We start from the raw sequence: 13516 nt of genomic DNA on the forward strand, positions 1-13516 counted from the left end.
ATTATTTCAGGCCGAGGCGCCTCATGGAGCAGGCAGGGAAGTTCTCAGCCCCCGAGACCTGTGGGAAAATAACGAGCAGTATGAATTGATTAAAAATAAGAAATAACAGGAGAACATTCTTATTTTACATTAAAAGGGGTTAAAGAAAAAAAACTGAACTCCGCGTGGCACGTGATCCCCTTGGTGTCACGATTCAGACCTGGCCTTGCAACCATTATCACAGTGTCTCCAGTGAATTGTAGTTCACAGTTTACCAGCTGTTCCTGGCTCTTTATTTCTGGATTGCAGGCTCTATACATTTCTTAGATTTATTCCTTGCTCTGTTGCCCTGACTCTTACTCCAGCTATATCTGTGATGTCCTTGGTACTCTTTGCTGCTCTAAACCCTGCTGCTTTTGTCTTATCCTTATGCAGTGCATGTTGCCTTGTGCTATTTCCATTTCTCTGATTAGTTTAGTTCACCTTTTTTTAAGATTGTTGTATGTAATAAAATGGCAAATGAGTTAGTCGTCCCTGTAATACTTTGTGTTTGATGTTCACAGGGGCGATTGCACCTGTAAAGTCTGTCTTTTGACTTTGAGATGGTTGCAATTTATCCATTGGATTCAGTAATTCATTGAGCCATAAGAGGAATTTAGAGTGCCCCTGTTCCAAAACTCTTCAAAGGCAGCCAAAGGGAGCCAAGGAGCAGCAGGGAGCCACCAGAGAAACAAGTTTCTTTCTAGAATAAGGTGATCCCAATATGAAATAAAACACCGTATTTAATATAGCACACAGCTACTCAAACTAGAGAATATCTGGTTGTTTATAATGACAATACCGACATTTATAAAGCGCAAACAGCTACCTCAAAAAGAAGTGTCCCGGCTCTCTAGCAGTAGGTAGTAGGCTAACGAAAAGCTCAAAACAGAGAACCCATATCCCCTACTCTGACCTCACGAGCCAGGTCTTAGCTGCTTTCCTAACAATAGGCTCTGCATCAATGTGACGGAGATTACTTGGCAGGGAGTTCGACAGTTTGGCTGCCACGGCCGTAAAAGACCTGCCGCCTAGACGAGCCTTCCTGAAGCAAGGGGTGCAGAGCAGCTTTTGCGAACTGGACCTCAATGAGCAAGTCTGCTTATAGCAGCATAGCCTTTGTCTTAGGTAGCTAGGTCAGTTACCATGCATAGCTCGAAATGCCAAGGTCAGAGCCTTGAATTCAATTATTTTTGCTACTGGTAGCCAATGGAGCTCTTTTATATGCGGAGTGACTTTATGACAGAATGGAACATGTCTAATCAGTCTCGCACCGATTTTGGACCATCTGCAGTCGTCTAATTAGGTACTTTGGCGAACCCAGATAGAGGCCATTAGCATAGTCCAGCCTAGATGTCACTGTGGCATGGACTACAATTTTGCGACAATCTTCAGGAAGCAAATGCAGAAATGTCCTCACATTTCTCAGTTTGCTGAAAAAGGTGGCTGTCACCTGCTGTATTTGGGCCGAGAATGAAAGATCCTCCTCCCACTTCACACCTAGATTTTTTATGGTAGCTTCAGGGGCAGGGGGTGGCCACCAAAGATCTGGCGCTGGAGGCGGCTCTTTCCCGAAAAACATCACCTCCGTTTTTCCAGTGTTGAGTTTGATTTTATTGTTGTTAATCCACAGCGCAATGTCTCTCAGACAGCCCCCGAAGCTCTTGAAGTAGTCCTAAGTATGCTCTTTGAAGGAGAAAACCAGCTGTGTGTCGTCAGCGTATGAAATCGCCTTCACCCCCCAGTTACCTAACAGAGAGAACAGCGGAGCCAGGTAGAGATTGAACAGAAGTGGACTCAGCACTGACCCCTCAGGTACTCTGCATCAAAGATGTTTAGGTTCAGACTGTAAGGGCTGCAAGGTGACCTTCTGAGAACGATTATTGAGGTAGGACTTCAGCCAGGCCAGGGCCACGCCCCCAATGCCTATCTCCGGCAGTCTTTGAGCCAGCAAGGATTGATCAACTGTGTCGAACGCAGCTGAAAGATCCAGGAGCACCAGCATCGCCGATGCCCCTGAATCTACGGCCAGTCTTACTGACTCAGCCACCTCCAAGAGCGCAGTCTCCGTACTGAAACCAGACTATTTTCTGGATTGGGTGTCATATAATATGCGCTTACTCTCAATTAAGTTGGTTATTTGCAGCTCCACCAGTTTTCCCAGCAATTTCGCAGGTGTCGGCAACAGAGAGATTGGCCTGTAATTATTAAAATCCCCAGGATCCCCATTCGTTTTTTTTTCAGGGGGAGAAGTGTGGCATGTTTCCATAAGTCTGGGAAGATGCCAGATACAAGGGAAGAATTCCATATATGAGACAATACATAGTTAAGAGAGTGAGCCATCACTTTCCATAGTGTAATGTGATCCACAGTATTGAAGGCTGTAGAGTGATCAAAAAGGATCAAAGATTGTATGGCATCATTGACCACTTAAAGTTTAACTGTTTCAGTTGTGCGCACAGTTCGAAGCCCTGCTACTGGGTCTAAAGCATCAATGAACTTAAACTATTGACTATCTTGTCTGTAAGTTGGTTCTAGAATGCAGCTGGTGCAAAAACTATGGTTTAGCATCAAAAACATTTTGCCACTTACACAAAAAACATTTTTCAAGCCTGTAGCAAGATTTGCTCCAGATATTACAAAAGAGCTGACCAACCCTGCCTGTAACAACACCTCTATCTGCCTCCATCTGCCACTCTGACAATCTCTGTCCAGCCAGCTAGCTTGCTGCCCACCTCCATCCCTCCTGGGATGGTCCTCAGCTCTTCTAGTGGATAGAGTGGTGCGGAGCAGTATGTCTTCCCTTGGGCCCCAGACTCCTGCTTCAAATCTGTAAAGAGCTAGTCAATACTTTCCATTTAACAGCGTGCATTGGACCTTAACATATAAAATCTGTCATTTCTCAAATGCAATCATTAGTCCAAGCTTGAGTTTTCTGTCACGATTGACCTGCAGCTCTGTCACGACAACCGCCCTAGGGACAGGTGTTGTGTGACGTGAGATGGCAGGAAAGAGACAACACAATTGCATCTGAAGGCAGCAACCTTGTGTGCTTAAATATGGAATATGTGCACTTGTTACATGAATTGAGTATTGAAAATACCCATAGAAACCTCTAGTCATATCTTTGGAGATGTGCGCAACTTCCTCTAGAACATGGCCGCCTCCCCCCCCTTCAGGTCAATATACAAATGCAGGAAGCGTCCCCACCAACAAGCCATGCAACCGCACCTCATTTCCAAAGCACTTAGTCAAGTCTTCAGGTTCTCTCTTGGACCCTGTGACGGACTCCTCACCAGCCCTATCACCCTCTCAGAGGGACCTTTTTGAAGTCAAAACTCCTCAAGTTCTAGCATCTGGTCTGGCCCCCTCCCGCCTATGCATATACTGGGCACTGCTCTTCATGGCCATCACTGACACTTCAGTAAAACGTGGTGTCACCCTGGCACTGCGCACAGGATGCCGGGTGCTCGCGGTCAGACATCTGTTTCCTGCACCCTGAAGATCAGGCCGGGTGTGTGGCCAGGAAGTGACTCTGAGGCTATGGTGAGCTGTCAGTTTAACTCGACGCAGACAGTAGACACCTGCAAAGCTTTGTATGCGTAAACCGCTGGCAAGGGACTGAAAAGAGCTATTTTAACGGATTGGCAATATCTTTTGGCTTGATGACCCCATGGTCTTGACGCAGTACTTTTTGAGTTGTGCAGTGGTCAGGACCTGCATAACTGCACCCAGGGCTTTAAGTGGGAAAAAACCAGGTGGTGCTCTAAAAGGGGTGTGGCACATTTCTTAAAGGGGTGTGGCTTATCCGAGTAGGGGCGTGGTCTAAATCAAGATAACTAGCATTGTGTGCTTAAGAAAATCATGAAGTCTCATCCAGCAAAGGATAATAAAAAAGGGAAAAAGGTATATTTATTAAGTATAAGCCATAAAATACCAAACACTTTACCAGAGTGGTGGGAGGAGTAGCACCTGAGTCTCAATAGGGCTGTGCCTGCCTGCCACAATGCTGGGTCCACCTCCTGCGGTGCGTCTGATGGCCATGGCCCACACGCACAAAGGAAGAAGAGGTGCACTGGCAGAGTGTACCCATCTGCATGTAGAGTACATGCAGATGGGTTTATTCAGCCTTGTGCTGACTCAGCCAGCCTCCTGGAGCCGCCCCCAGCCCTTGTCACTCACAAACCAGACAGTCAATACACAACCAGGCAGAGACACACAGAAAGGTTGAACAGGAAAATAGCCACTTTCTAAAAGTGCTATTTCCAACTTTAGAATTTAAAAACCATCTTCACTAAAGGATGTGTTATTAAATTCTGAGTTCAGGGATACCATATTCCATATGTCTATCTTGCCGTTATGGGAAGATATGCAGGTAAACATGTTACACAGCATTCCCCATGGTATCCTATGGGCAAGATAGCTTTTCAATAGTGAAAAACGAAACTGGCAGTATTTCACTATCAAGACATGTTACCCACACGAGTAACACCAAACAAAAACCGGGACGTCTGACCTTTGAGGCCACAAGAGCCCCCTTTTGAGGACCCCCAAAAGAAACTGGGGGGACTCAGACCCCCACAGACCCCCCCACTTACAGCCCTGACTGCACCGTTCTTTATATACATGTTGACCTCTAAGGTAGTCGCTCCCAACCCATTGCCCATATGTCTCGCTGATCACGATCGGCTGTTATTGGACCTCATGTCAACGTTGGGTGTCAAGACGATACTAATATATTGGATATCAATGTCCAAGCCCCCCTTTAATAAATGGTGGAACACGCTGTGCTCCACTAGAAGCACAAACAATATCATTTACAAAAAAATGCATAATACATCCAGCTCGAGGCAACTATGGGGCTCTCTTGATAGAGGTTTACAAGGGTCCAACCCACAATAAAGAGTGTGCAGCTGATGGAGCGAGATAGAAAACAAAATTTTGTTTAAACTCGTGAAGTCACATTTCCATAACATGAATAATAATATTAATAATTTGTGATTTGTCATGCTAATACAACTTAGATTAAACTTTACACATGGGGGGACTAACATGTGTGCTCATAAACGTGCATAATTGTTGCATCTTTTTGTTCGTGCAAAATAATAAAATAATTTATTGTTTTCGTTTTTGTCATAACTAACTGCTGCAAACTTAAAAGAAGCATGTGCTTGTTTTGCTTTTCCTTGTCTGTGTGATGTCATTTCTACTATTCTAGGTGCATTTAAGTCTCATGGAATAACGGAGACTGGTAGATATAAACGCTGCTTTATTTGTTTGCAATGGCTAGGTAACATTTTGATTAATCGGGTGGGTTAATTAATTAGTAAATCCTGGGGTGGATACAGAATCTACATTATTTCTTACATTAATACTTTTCTTGTGTTTGTTTTATATTAGAAAACATAAGTTGTCTGCTTTTGGGCCTTGTCTGCCCGAACTACAATATGCTGAATTTTACTTCTGCAAAAATGCTGAGACGCCCATTCTGAAATAAATTATTCGTCAAAAGCTGCGTTCACAAAGCAAAAACTAACGTGCTATCGTCATTCTGTCGGACATGGCCAAGGTCGAAAAAGAACATTTTGTCAGTCCTTAACTTGGCATCCGCGGAAATCAATTGGAAGTCAATGGACGCTGCGAGAATGACTTTATACAATTGTTGCAATCCAAGGAAGCTCCTGGTTGCACTCGGAAGGGACAATGGTCTCTAAGAAATGTGACTTAATGGAAGTTTTGAAAAGTGGGTGACATGTCACTTGTCACTCTCAGCCAATGGGACGTCGAAGATTTCTGAAAACTTTCCTTTGCGTAGTTTAGTTAGCGTAGAAAGGTATAAAAAGTCATGCCCCTAGGGATGGGCTGGCTGCTGCTTTCTGACTTTCCGATGAGGGTGAAGTGCTGACGGACTTTGCGTGGAGCACGTAAGAATCCTCAAATGAACTTTACTTTAAATTCTATCTATTTAGCTTAGTTAGGGAATTAGGTTTTAGAAATGCTAAACTTTATACATTTACTTTAATTTTGTTTCACTTACTTAAATTGTATTTTACTCACGTTTCTTTACAAACATGCTTACTTTATTGCTAATAAAATTCATTTATAAAACTATCAACTTATATACCATAATTTAGTAAATAAAATCTTACTTTTGACAAACAAGCTGGTCTTGGTTATTCAGGAGTGTAGGTTACTATTAGCTAGATCACGTCGCCAATGGTGGTCGTTTAAATGGTCAAGTTTTATTCTAATGACAATATTCTTTCCGCAGATGTATAAATATGTATATAGTTTGTAGATAATGTGTATATAGATTTAATCTGACCACCTGATTCAGTAGGCCCAAAATATGTCAGGTTTATAAATGGGTCCAAATTTTAGTATAGAATTTTGTTTATAGGTTATGAAGTTGGGTAGCGTTGTTTATGATATATTTTCTATAGGCCGCTGGATCAATTCTCTGGTAGCAGAAATTGATGGTTGCTAAGGGTAACCAAGGTAATATGTTGGTTGCTAAGGGTTACTAAAGTGTTATGGTATGGAAATAGGATCAATGTTTTAACACATGTTGAGTTCGTTTTTCGTGCTATCTGTAAGCTATACCGGTATAGATTGTGTGGCGAGAAATTAGTCACGCAAGCCATCTGTTCTGTTTGTAGTGATATCGCCGAGTATCACAAGAGGTATCGCCGTGTACCATAGTGTTGTCGCCGAGCAGCACAGTTTTAGGGCTAGGTCTGAATCTTGTAAAGTGAGGGTTTTCTAAGAAATTAAAGCAGCATGAGAATAGGGACAAAGCGCCTTCCATAAAACTCACTGTGATAAGAGTATTAGTTATATCCGAGCTCGAGTGAAGGGTAAATTAGCGTCGGTGCATGATTATCTATAAACAGGTTAGAGTCCTGTACGGATACATGTTTCATATCTATAAACAGGTGAGAGCCCTGTACGGATAACGTCGTTATTTTGCTAACGGTGCATGATCTCTATAAACAGGTGAGAGTCCTGTACGGATTTCATGTGTGTTTGAAAATTAGGGAAATTTCAGTGTGAAAGTGCGAGTTTGAATTGTATTTTATGTTCAAGTGGAACTCTTAGAACTTTCACTTCGCGGTGGGTTCAGAGCAAAGCGAGTTCATAATTATACGTGTTAGAAGGGTGGGGTAAGGGTTACTCTACTGACAATTGAATATTATCCTTAGTGTGAATAGCGCCGTCTATTCCGAAGTGTGGATACTTGAATGTATGTAAACTATCCTAAATAGTGAAACGAACAGATGTTGTCCTTATAGTCATCGTTAAGAATTAATTTACACTGAAAAGTGTTCTTAAAATGGCGCTGTGAAAAGATTTTGTGAAGGAGGGGTAAGCGCCAGGAGTGAGAAACGAGAAACCGCAGCTGCTGTGTACGTCACAGAGCCGCACTGGGATTGGGTGACCTACGTCACAAGCTATATTCTGATTGGCTCTTGAGTCTCTGACGACCTGTGAGCTGATTGGTCTTTCAGAAAAACTCCAATTTTATTGGTTGAGCAGAAAAGTGACGTAGCTCAACTGTCATTGGCTTGTTAGTGTGTTTCGCGCACGGATTGGTTGTTTTACGGAACATCCCGGAAATATTTTACGAACGATTTTGTGAATTAGATTTAACTCTTAAAAATGAGTTATCATTTTAAACATGTTGAGAAAAAGCCAACATTATTTCAGAAGTTTAAGAATTTATTTTCACCTGACAAGAAAATCGAAACGCGAGGTGGTAAACTACTTCATAAGTATAAAACACCTGCAGCGTATATGGAAGGTGAATATGGATATCATACTGTCTTATGGTTCGATAGTTGGAAACGCTATACTACGAACGACGGTGTTTTAACTTGGCCTGATGATGGTTCATTTAATGTAAAAGTTTTAAGAAATTTACGAGAGAAAATGAATGCTCTTGTTCCGAAACCGAGACCAACTCAATTTGAAGCTTTAGTTGAGTGGGAAGACGAGATGTATCAGTTACAAAGAGAAGCTAGTGGAATTAAAAGACCTTCTAAAAATCCACCTTGGAGAAGAGAAACTCATGAAGATAGATTGCGAATGTGGAGACAGGGAAACATGAGTGAAGGATTGTATTTAATTCATGAAATGGTAATGGGTACTCCTACAGGGAAATCTATGGAAAGTGAATCTGAGGATGCAGTTATGGAAGAAATATATACAACTGCTAGAAAGAATCAGCCTTTGAGACCTCCTAGATCATGGTCTACTCCGGTGGTTTCTACTGAAACTTCACCGAGTGCACCTCCAATTAATGAAGCTCCTAAACTTTATCCTAATAATTGTGAAATCATTGAAACTCCTAGAAGACCAGAATTCGAGAATGCTCGAAATGAAGGTAGACATTTTACAATGGCTCCAAGAGCAAGAGAACCTCCAAAAGATTATACAAGAGAGGCAAGAAATGTTGAAGATGTTGATTATAATGAATATTTAAGATCAAAAGAAGAATTAATAAAAAGAATGACAAAAGGCATGGAAGCTGTGACAGTTCCAGTAACAATTGGTCCTGTTCAGCCCGTATTTGACCAAAAGGAAACAAACAAAACTGGATTAACTATTCCTTTAAATACAGAAATTCAAAAGGCTGCTGAAAAATTTTATTCAGACTTATCTGAAATAAACTCTTCTAAATCGAGAATGCCTGATTTAACCTTTAATGAGGATTTATCTCCAAAAACACCAATGGGTGCTATATCAGATATAGGGAGTCCTGAAGTCAGGGTAACCACACCAAAACTTGATGTGGCCAAATTAAAAGCGAATATCGAAGAATTAATAATTGGAACAATTGGTCCAGATAGTTTAAATTACTATCGAGATGATGAACTACTGTTCATTTGCAAAAGCATACAGTGGAAAACAAAAAATAAATATGATCAACTAGAGGATCTAGCAGCTGAACTTGAAATCGATGTGAGTAAACAAAAGAATTTTGCAAAGCATTACAGATTAGACTTTTCAGAAAGTGACATTGAGAGTTTAAACTCAATGCGAAGAATAGTTCACATTAAAGATTTGATTGTCTATATCAAAAAGCTAGGAGAACTGAATAAATGGAGAGTAAAATGGACGAAAAAGAAGGAAGATGAAAGATTGGAAAAATTGTCAAAACAATTTCCAATGAGAGAAATTGCAGGTGGAGGATATGTTCATGTCCCTTGGTCGAGACAGGACATTCTGTTATTTACAAATGACTTTCCAAAATTGAGGGAGAAACCAGTTGAGTGGTACAGGCAAGTCGATAGATTTATCAAAGTGTCAAAAGTTCTGTGGATTGATTTAGATGGATTTTTTGATATTGTCGTTCCATCAGATCTTTGGACAGAATGTAAAATATCGATTAGTTGGCCAAAAACAGAACCTGAGAGAATTAAAGAAACAGGTGCTCCAAATCCACTTGTAATGGATTTTTATGAAAAAGTAATTGTTTGGATGAAAAACAAAATTCCACCCAAAGAAGTCGATTGGGTTAAAATAGAAAGGACAGAACAGGAAACAAAAGAATCAGTTCATTCTTTTTATGAAAGACTACTGTTAATCTTTAAACAATACAGTGGTTATGAAAAATTAGATGAAAAAGACATGAGCCATTTTGTCTATAGATTTGTTTATGGACTAAAACCTGAAATTGGAGAAATGATCAGAAATAGTATTGTCGGATGGCAATCACTATCTGTAGATGATATTCTAAGAAAAGCAAAGTATTGTAGCGATGAAATAGAAGTAAAACAGAAGAAGCTGAAGGAGAAAGCCATGTGGGCTCAGGTAAAAGTGGCTGAGCAACAGATTGCCAGCATGGGTAATAAGAACACTAATTTCGTTCAAACTGGAAATACAAACCAGATACAAGGAAAGTTTAAAAATAATAATTTCCCAAAGAAATTTAGCCCAAAGATTGAAGAGTTGAAGCAAAGATTACCTTGTTTTAATTGTGGCGAAATTGGACATTGGAGAGACTTGATTTTAATCCCACCACCCTCACTTACTCGCGCTATTGCGCTTTTAAAAGCACTTTTCCCCTTACCTCGTCTCAGGGGCCCTGCCCTCGACCCCTTGTCCCGCGCGGCCGATTTGGACGCTGCTGCGGCCCCGCAATCAATTTCCTGCCGCCTCCAGCGGACGCTCTCCCGGACACGCCCACTCATTGGCCACACCCTCTTTTCCGGGTACTTAGGAGCTGACTACAAGCTCGCAGCTCATTGGATCCCTCCCTGCCTACCGCGGGAGCACTTAGCTTGCCTCTGACTTAATTTTAATCCCACCACCCTCACTTACTCGCGCTATTGCGCTTTTAAAAGCACTTTTCCCCTTACCTCGTCTCAGGGGCCCTGCCCTCGACCCCTTGTCCCGCGCGGCCGATTTGGACGCTGCTGCGGCCCCGCAATCAATTTCCTGCCGCCTCCAGCGGACGCTCTCCCGGACACGCCCACTCATTGGCCACGCCCTCTTTTCCGGGTACTTAGGAGCTGACTACAAGCTCGCAGCTCATTGGATCCCTCCCTGCCTACCGCGGGAGCACTTAGCTTGCCTCTGACTTGATTTTAATCCCACCACCCTCACTTACTCGCGCTATTGCGCTTTTAAAAGCACTTTTCCCCTTACCTCGTCTCAGGGGCCCTGCCCTCGACCCCTTGTCCCGCGCGGCCGATTTGGACGCTGCTGCGGCCCCGCAATCAATTCCTGCCGCCTCCAGCGGACGCTCTCCCGGACACGCCCACTCATTGGCCACGCCCTCTTTTCCGGGTACTTAGGAGCTGACTACAAGCTCGCAGCTCATTGGATCCCTCCCTGCCTACCGCGGGAGCACTTAGCTTGCCTCTGACTTGATTTTAATCCCACCACCCTCACTTACTCGCGCTATTGCGCTTTTAAAAGCACTTTTCCCCTTACCTCGTCTCAGGGGCCCTGCCCTCGACCCCTTGTCCCGCGCGGCCGATTTGGACGCTGCTGCGGCCCCGCAATCAATTTCCTGCCGCCTCCAGCGGACGCTCTCCCGGACACGCCCACTCATTGGCCACGCCCTCTTTTCCGGGTACTTAGGAGCTGACTACAAGCTCGCAGCTCATTGGATCCCTCCCTGCCTACCGCGGGAGCACTTAGCTTGCCTCTGACTTGATTTTAATCCCACCACCCTCACTTACTCGCGCTATTGCGCTTTTAAAAGCACTTTTCCCCTTACCTCGTCTCAGGGGCCCTGCCCTCGACCCCTTGTCCCGCGCGGCCGATTTGGACGCTGCTGCGGCCCCGCAATCAATTTCCTGCCGCCTCCAGCGGACGCTCTCCCGGACACGCCCACTCATTGGCCACGCCCTTCGGCAGCACTATAAATCATGTGCTTCTACCGTTCGCGCAGCGGACGGGCGCAGCGAGGCAAGCCCGTCTGCGCCCGTCCGCGACGGGCCGGGACCAGGGGCCACAGACCCTGCCCGTCCTCTGGTATATTCTTCATCACAACTCTCCTCTATCCCTGCTGCTATCTCTCTTCCTCCTTCTGTAGCCTTACACTTATCTTCCCACGACATCTACGTCTCCCCTCCTTCTGGGTCGTCTCCGTCCTTATCCCCTTCTTTAATCTCCACCGTGTCACCTCCTATGCCCTCCCCTGCTCGAGCTTTCCTCGGTTCCCCCGCTGCATCTGCTATTCTTCTTAACACGCGCTCTGCTGTTAAAAACCAAGTCGCTCTTTTCAATCTGTTGGACACTGACCCTCCGGATTTTCTTTTTCTCACTGAAACTTGGTTTTCCTCTCACTCACTCCCAGACCTTCTTGCTATTCTCCCCGCCTCTCACTATGCCCTCCGCGCTGACCGCCCTGATGGCAGAGCTGGGGGCGGCGTGGCGATGATAGTTCGCCGCACCCTGCAGTTCCAACTTCTTTCACACCCCGATATCGCTGGTGTTGAGTTTCTGGTGGCCCGCTCCCTTAATCTTCCGGTACCCCTTACGGTGATCCTCCTCTATCGCCCTCCTCACAACATGCCCTCCTTCGTATCTTCTCTCCAGGATCTCCTGGCCACCCTGGCTGTAAATAATTCCTCATTAATTCTGCTTGGAGATTTTAATTTTTGGCCGGGTGACCCGCGGGAGGATTCCGCCTCCAAGGATTTCTCTGTCACTCTTCGCTGCCTCAATTTCTCATCCCACGTCTCGACTCCTACCCACACCCATGGGCACATCCTCGACCAGATCTGGTCTTTACGTTGCAACCCCACAGTCTCCTCAATTCGCCCTTGTGTTTGGTCTGATCACTCTTTGATCTCTTTTTCCATCCCCTTGGTTCAACCTGAGAAAGCTCCTCTGCCCAAAAACATCTGGGCTCGGAGCTGGAATAAGGTTGATCTTAATGATCTCTCTTGTTCCCTGTCTCTATCGGCCCCTACCCTGACCGACCTTTCTGTGGAAAATCAGGCGGCTGCTATCCGCACCTGGCTTTCCTCGGCTTGCGACCAGGCCGCCCCTCTCAAAAAGATCAGAGCGGCCCGCATTCACGACGCCCATAAGTGGTTCTCCAGCGACCTCAGATCCCTGAAACTAGAGCTCAGGCAGTCTGAACGTCGCTGGCGTCGTGACTACTGTCCCACTCTTCGCTTGAACTATAAGGCTCTTCTTCTTAAATATAAGTCAGCCATCCTAGCCGCCAAGTCGAAGTACTTTTCGGACCGCGTCGCCCTCTCGGCAAATAAATCTCGCGAGATTTTCACACTGGTCCGCAGCCTTGCCACTTCTGACCGTGCTGGTCTCTTTCCTGCCCCCTCTCAATCTCTTTGTCATTCCTTGAATGACTTTTTCATCAATAAAATCATCAACATTAAGGCCAACATTCCCGTCGTGCCTTATCCCGACGTGCCGGATCACTCCCTTCCCTCCCCTTCTGTCTTGGATCACTTTAAGCCTATCACACCAGAGCTCTTTCTTGACCTTCTGGTTAAGGTCAAGTCTGGCTCGCCGGCGGACTGTGCTCCTGCCCGCATTCTCAGAACACTCTACACCAGCTGTCCCACCCCCCCTCTTACCTTTCTTAACTCCTGTCTGGCTTTGGGTTCTGTCCCTTCTTCTTTTAAGTCGGCCATCGTGTTTCCTATCCTGAAGAAAGCCGGCCTGGACCCTTCCCTTCCATCGAACTTCAGGCCGATCTCTCTCCTTCCCTACCTAGGGAAAATACTTGAGAGTCATGTGACTTCTTGTCTCTCCTCCTACATAGAGGAGAATAACATCCTGGCCTCTCACCAGGCTGGCTTTCGACCCGGCCACTCAACCGAGGCCGTGGTCCTGGCGGTCCTGGATGAATTGAAGGGCAAGGCCGACAGTAATCTTCCCCAGGCCTTAGTCCTGCTGGATCTGTCCGCTGCGTTTGACACGGTCGATCATGCCATCCTTCTTGACCGTGTCAGGGCAGCGGGCATACAGGGCTCTGCCCTCTCCTGGATCTCCTCTTTCCTTCAGGGACGGT

The sequence above is a fragment of the Lissotriton helveticus genome, chromosome 7 (assembly GCF_964261635.1).
Source record: "Lissotriton helveticus chromosome 7, aLisHel1.1, whole genome shotgun sequence".
NCBI classification, from domain to species: domain Eukaryota; kingdom Metazoa; phylum Chordata; class Amphibia; order Caudata; family Salamandridae; genus Lissotriton; species Lissotriton helveticus.